At 43.7% G+C, this 5,688-nt stretch overlaps 1 long non-coding RNA gene across 3 annotated transcripts; it reads left to right on the top strand.

Annotated features, from left to right (window-relative positions):
* The first annotated feature begins 262 nt into the window (after positions 1-262).
* Positions 263-4,942, top strand: LOC123167043 (uncharacterized). 3 transcript variants are annotated; one of them, XR_006483756.1, is made up of 4 exons: positions 263-1,226; positions 1,807-2,337; positions 2,420-2,560; positions 2,682-4,942. It is a non-coding gene; the product is annotated as an uncharacterized lncRNA (long non-coding RNA). The 3 variants fall into 3 exon arrangements; XR_006483755.1 differs by having other exon boundaries at positions 1,807-2,560; positions 2,682-2,846; positions 3,163-4,942; XR_006483757.1 differs by having other exon boundaries at positions 1,807-2,560.
* Positions 4,943-5,688: the final 746 nt, after the last annotated feature.

Genomic DNA, 5,688 nt, shown 5'->3' with positions numbered 1-5,688 from the left:
CATCTCTCCCCTATTTCCCTCTTCTCCATCCCACACGACATCTACACTACTATTAAAAGAGCAAACATAACTCCTTCTAAAGCCACACAACAAATCGTACACGGGATAACCAGGCACCTCCGATCAAATTAACTTAAACACATCCTACTGTCCATATTACGCGAATAGTCTGCCGTTTGGATTAACGTCTCGGATCGAATGTTCTGCCAAGCAGACGCTATTGTCTGTCAATCGTCTGCGCTCCGCATCCCTCAAGCCTCGATTCACGCAGCCACCATGATCTGCGGAACGCAATTAGTCCAGATCTCCCTCCCACGATCCCCGGAAACAACGCACCTCAAGGCCTCGTCGCCTGTAGGTTCTCCGCCGCCGCCCCACGCGACACAGGCCATCTCTCCCCTGTTTCCCTCTTCTCCATCCCACACGACAAGCGCGCGGCAGAAGGCGACCACCATATCTCTCTTCTCCCTCGCCCCGTTACGCCTCACCCACCGCCGCTTCCTCTCCCCGCCCCCCGGCACAGCCTCACGCTTCCAGTCTCTCGCCTCGAAGGAGGCGGACGCCTCAATCGTCTCCGGGGCCGGTGGGGCGCGGGGAGCGAGGTGCTCTCGGTGCTCGACCTGGCGCTCACCGTCGAGGATCACTACTGCCGCCAGCGCGCCCAGGAGCAGCGGAAGGGCATGGAGGCGGAGGGGTCCGGCATAGAGGGGATCTCGGTGGGCGGGCACGAGGCATGCGTCACTGCGCCGTCCCCATACTGCGGCAGTGGTCTATTCAGCAACGATCTGTACACTGCTTGACATTTTTGTTTGAGCAGCTTCAGTATTATCTTCATCTAATTGCTTGTCAAGTTGCTAATTGGAGTCTTCAGATTCTTAGTCACATTGTAGGTCAGTAAATCTGATTGTGTGACACCTTTGAGTGTTCATCTGAAAGTTAATTCTAGATCTCGCTAGAGAATGATCCTGATACATGGAAACAATCTGATTTATTCATTGTGCGATTACTTAGACCGGGCACCGGGCCTGCACCTTGCTTCAGTAAGTAATCCACAAATTGTGTTTTTTCCCGGGTTGGTTCAGCAATGATACTGATACATGCAAACATATCTGATTTATTCCTGTATAGCTCAGTGCCTGCTGTTAATTATGTTTTTTTTCCTTCCTCAGGATCCACAAACTGTCAAGCGCACATGGTACAACCATCAAGTTCTGGGATATTAGCTGGTAATTGAACTATCGAACTTGGCAATGTTCGCATAATGGTTTCCATCACGTATCTGATTCTGTTTCCATCATCTATTCAGTCTATGACACTGTATCCAAAAGAGTTGGTACCCACGAGTTCATTTTCCTACTTTGTACATTGCTGGAAGCCTAGAACCTTTAAAATATATATATATATTATGTAGGAAATCATTTGCATCAGCACCTGCCGCCAACATAAAAAATGTTAGCCTTCCGAAAGGCAAAATTCTGCACATTTTCACCTTGTTTATAAGTGGAACGGTTTGTTATTTATTTAACTGTAATTCCAAACATTTAAGTACTGCACGATATGTTAATGCTACTCAAACTCCATTGTATTAATCAAAATACGTTTAGATCTAATTTGTTGTTTGCTTGATGCTCTTTTTATGGTGAATTTTACAATTTTGGTGCTGGTGCAATGATTCTTTTTCTTGGAAAGACCGGCATCTTCAATCTTTTTTGATTGGGACTCGCGACTTGAAGCATGAATTACTAATTTCATTTCTATATATTAGCAATTGAACTTGTCCCCTTGTATGAAACTTTTCCCATGCAGGCTTAGTGCAGGCAGTCTTTTAACAAAGGATGGATGCGAGTAGTGATATGCTGAATACCATGGATCTATGTTCACTGAAGATAAGTTCTCTTCCTGAAACTTACAAGCACAAACTTCCTTAGTCAACTCAAAGCTAAGCACGGTTATAAACAAGATGCTTTAATATAATCAATACTGCTTGAATTTATATCAGTTTCCAACACTATCCGAGTCTTTGAGCCATTCTCTAAAAATAAAAATAAACACCTTGAGTGCTTTCTTACCAGTGCCTCTGATCAAGTTTGGTTTTTCTATAACCTTATTATAATCCAGTATTTAATATGCCATCTAATGATCCAAGGTCTTTACAGGGAAAACAATGGCAGTTTTAATGCAAGTTCACTGAACAACTACCATATCTTTATGTAGCATTTGATTGCTTGGATGAAGTTGGATGGCAGATCCCCATCCAGCTTTTAAAAGTTGGTCTAGGTGTTGCAGCTTCTTCAGTGCAGTATACACTGGCAACTGGGAGCACACTTGAATTACATGGTTTCTCCATTCAGCCCGCTTGCTTGTTGTTAATGTCCATCTTTTTTGAGCTATCGTGCTGAAACTTTAATCTGTTGTGCAGAATACATTTCTTCACAGAACCCGTTGTTGTGTGCAGAATATATTTCTTCAGAGAATGTGTTATTGTGCAGAAACTACAATGAAGTTGTCGGTGGAGAAGATCCGGTGAACCCAACTACATCGGGTTGGTTCAAAGGGAGTGGTACTTTTTTCCTGATCTGCATGTTATCTCAATGTATTTCTGTTCATAAACACGTTTTGATACTTCGGAGGCATGTCATAATTATAAATAATAAGGTATTATGGGTTTTCTGCATCTTCAGGTCCGATCAGGTCCTTCCAACGGTCTATTGTCCGTCGAAGGTCACGTTCATCTCTGGCAAATTCCACCGCAGCCTCGGTCGTACGTGTGCTTCGATCTATTTTCGTATTGTTTTCTTGGGCGTTTGGCAAATGCTTCACATACTAAGCTAAACATGCACAACTATGTAAGATAGTTTCACCTGTCTCTTATGTTCTTGCAGTTTGACATCCATTGCCAATTTGTATTGTTTCTAAACTAAAATGATTCCCTCTTGTTCACTAATTATCTATGAACTGAAATCATGCCCCGCTCCTGTACTACATTGGTCTTTCATATGCTGGTTGTTCACACATGGCATTAGCTTGTCCATTTCTACTTTATTTGTCCAGTTCACTCAAAATGGAAATACCGCCTGAACCTTTTATGCTTACCTATTAAGCTTACCTGCAATGTCCACTCCTATTGTTCTCTGACCTGTCAAACAATAAGAGATGGTGCAGCTAGCTGCTGAAAAGGAGATGACTGTGGTCCTCTTGACAACGAAGATGAAGACGCGGTAGACCAAGCCTTATGTGTTCTCCACTTGCATGCACAACGAGTTCCGCAAGATGGCCAATGTTGTCAAGAACCAGGTCACTGGAAGCTACTACATGCCTGACTTGACCAAACCCGCTCTTGCAAGACTTTCAATTTACTGCAACCTCCGAGTTTCCAAATACGGTGTCAAGAAAAAGAAGAAAAAAGTCCATTTTACTACGGTGAACAAAGTTGGTGGTTCACATTACCCCTGATCTATTTTTCTGCTCTTTTCACCCCCTAAACAATCCCAAACCGGACAAAAGACCCCCATGGGTGGTTTGTGTCAACTTCCAGCTGATGTGGCGCTGGTCAATGGTGGTTTGACCTACGGGTGGGGCCATGAGGATTAACTTAACTGAAACAGGAAATTAGCCCATGGTTAATTAGGCAATGGGACCCGCTTGGCAGTGACTTGGGGGTGGATTAACTAAGTGCTAATGGTAGGTTTAGCCGGTGGCTAGCCGGAGCACGACGAAGCTAAGGGCACGAACGGCGGGGAGGTGCTGCAGCAGCTGGCGATGGAGCAGCACTGGGCGTAAAATGGGTGGTGGTGGCCCAGTTCTTGGGCATCATTGTCCCTCTCCTTGCGCAGGAGGTAGCGAGACAGCGAGGCAGGCGGCACGGGGAGGCATGGGGCGGCCAGATCCAGGGATGGCGGCCCCATTAGGTCTGGTTCTGGCCTGTCTGGAGTCTAGCATTGGTGTGAAGACGACACGACGGTGAGCTTGTGGCGGCGGCGGCTCAACCCCCAGGCATGGTCGTCCCTGTCTTCGCGCGGGAGGTAGCAGGGCAGCGGCAGCGGCGCTACAGCGATGCAGGTGCAGGGGGAGCCCGAGGGGCGACCAGATCTGGGGGTAGCGGCCCCATATGGTCTGGTTCCGGTCGGATGCGGAGTTCGGCGACGGTTGTGAAGACGGCCCGCCGGCGAGCTTGTGGCGACGGTTGACCTATACGTGAGCCGAGAGAAGAGAGAAGGGAGAGGAAAGAGATGGGAGAAAGGAGAAGCAGGGCGGCAGCTTGGAACTCCGGCGGTCGCCGGCATCATCTAGAGGCGGCAGGGTCGGGCGTGGTGCTCGGGAAGGAGGCAGCTATGAGGGGAGGCTCGGGAGGAGCTCCTCTGTCTCAACCCAGCTTGATGAGGGAGACTCACCCGCAGGTCAAAACCGGCCATTGACCATTGCCACGTCAGCAACCAGTGAAGTAAAACCACCCAGGGACTGATTTTTTTCCGGTATGAAATTGTTCAGGGGGTAAAAGGAACAGAAATAAAGATCAGGGGGTTATGTGAACCACCAATTTTCTTCAGTGTAGTAAAATGGACTTTTTTAAAAAAGAACATCCATACGAATAGCGTTGAGAGGCAATGAGCTTTTTTTTGTGCATGAGTTGGTTTGTGTTTCCATTCTTCTAGATTTGTGCTAAGAGAATGGAGTCGAATATAATGAATGATGTGCTCAGCAGACAGGCACAAGTTTTGCCAGTAGGTTCAACATTTGTACCCCATGACTATGTGTTCCAGAACTGATTTGGACATTCCCCCTTTTCTTTAGAGATGAAGGGATCATTTGTACTCCCTCTGTGCCATGCCTGCGTGCATGATTACTCAGTATAGTCATGTTCATTTTTGTTATGTTTCTAAACATGTATATCATTTATGTGTGTGAACTGGTGGTGTCCTTTAGAAATACTTATTGTTGTGCATCGATTTCTTCATGGTTATGCCTTCTATTTTTGAAAAAAATCATAATACCAATGTATAATTATATTCACATGACTTGTTAATCACAATAAGATAATATGTCTATACCACTTGTCAATCATTGTTGGCAAGGATTAGAAAATTATTTGGTAAGAAAAATAGAAAATCATGATATACTTCTTTGAAATTTTCCCTTGAACATTGCCGGTTTACTCATGATTGATGACAAATATGTTCACTCATTTTTAGTCCAAGCGACATTTCTTGTATCACAACATTGTTAAACGTCTATATTGCCTCTCTTGTGTTAGCACACTATATTTTTGTTCATTATTTTCTAGAACGAATGATGATAATTTTTCACATGATAATACGTGCGTTGCACGTGCACACTTACTAGTATTCTCTGATTATTCCCACAACCGGAGGACCTGATCATGGCCCATTTTGCATTGTGTTTTTCCAGGAATTTACAGAATATATGTAAATTATAATAGTGTGTTATAAATAATATATATATATATATATATATATATATATAACAATTTATAAAATCATGTATTGATTTAACATTTATCCATATAAAAAATTATGAATTAAAAAACTCTTCATGTGATAATTTGCATATTGAATAAAAACATATATTCAGTAAATGCTTATATAAGTTTGAAATTGTTCACAGTATTAACAATATAAATGTAATATATAAAAATATTCATGTTTTTACGTTTTTTTAATGAATGCTTAT

The sequence above is a fragment of the Triticum aestivum genome, chromosome 7D, assembly GCF_018294505.1.
Source record: "Triticum aestivum cultivar Chinese Spring chromosome 7D, IWGSC CS RefSeq v2.1, whole genome shotgun sequence".
NCBI lineage: Eukaryota > Viridiplantae > Streptophyta > Magnoliopsida > Poales > Poaceae > Triticum > Triticum aestivum.
This window is presented reverse-complemented; position numbering and strand designations above follow the sequence as displayed.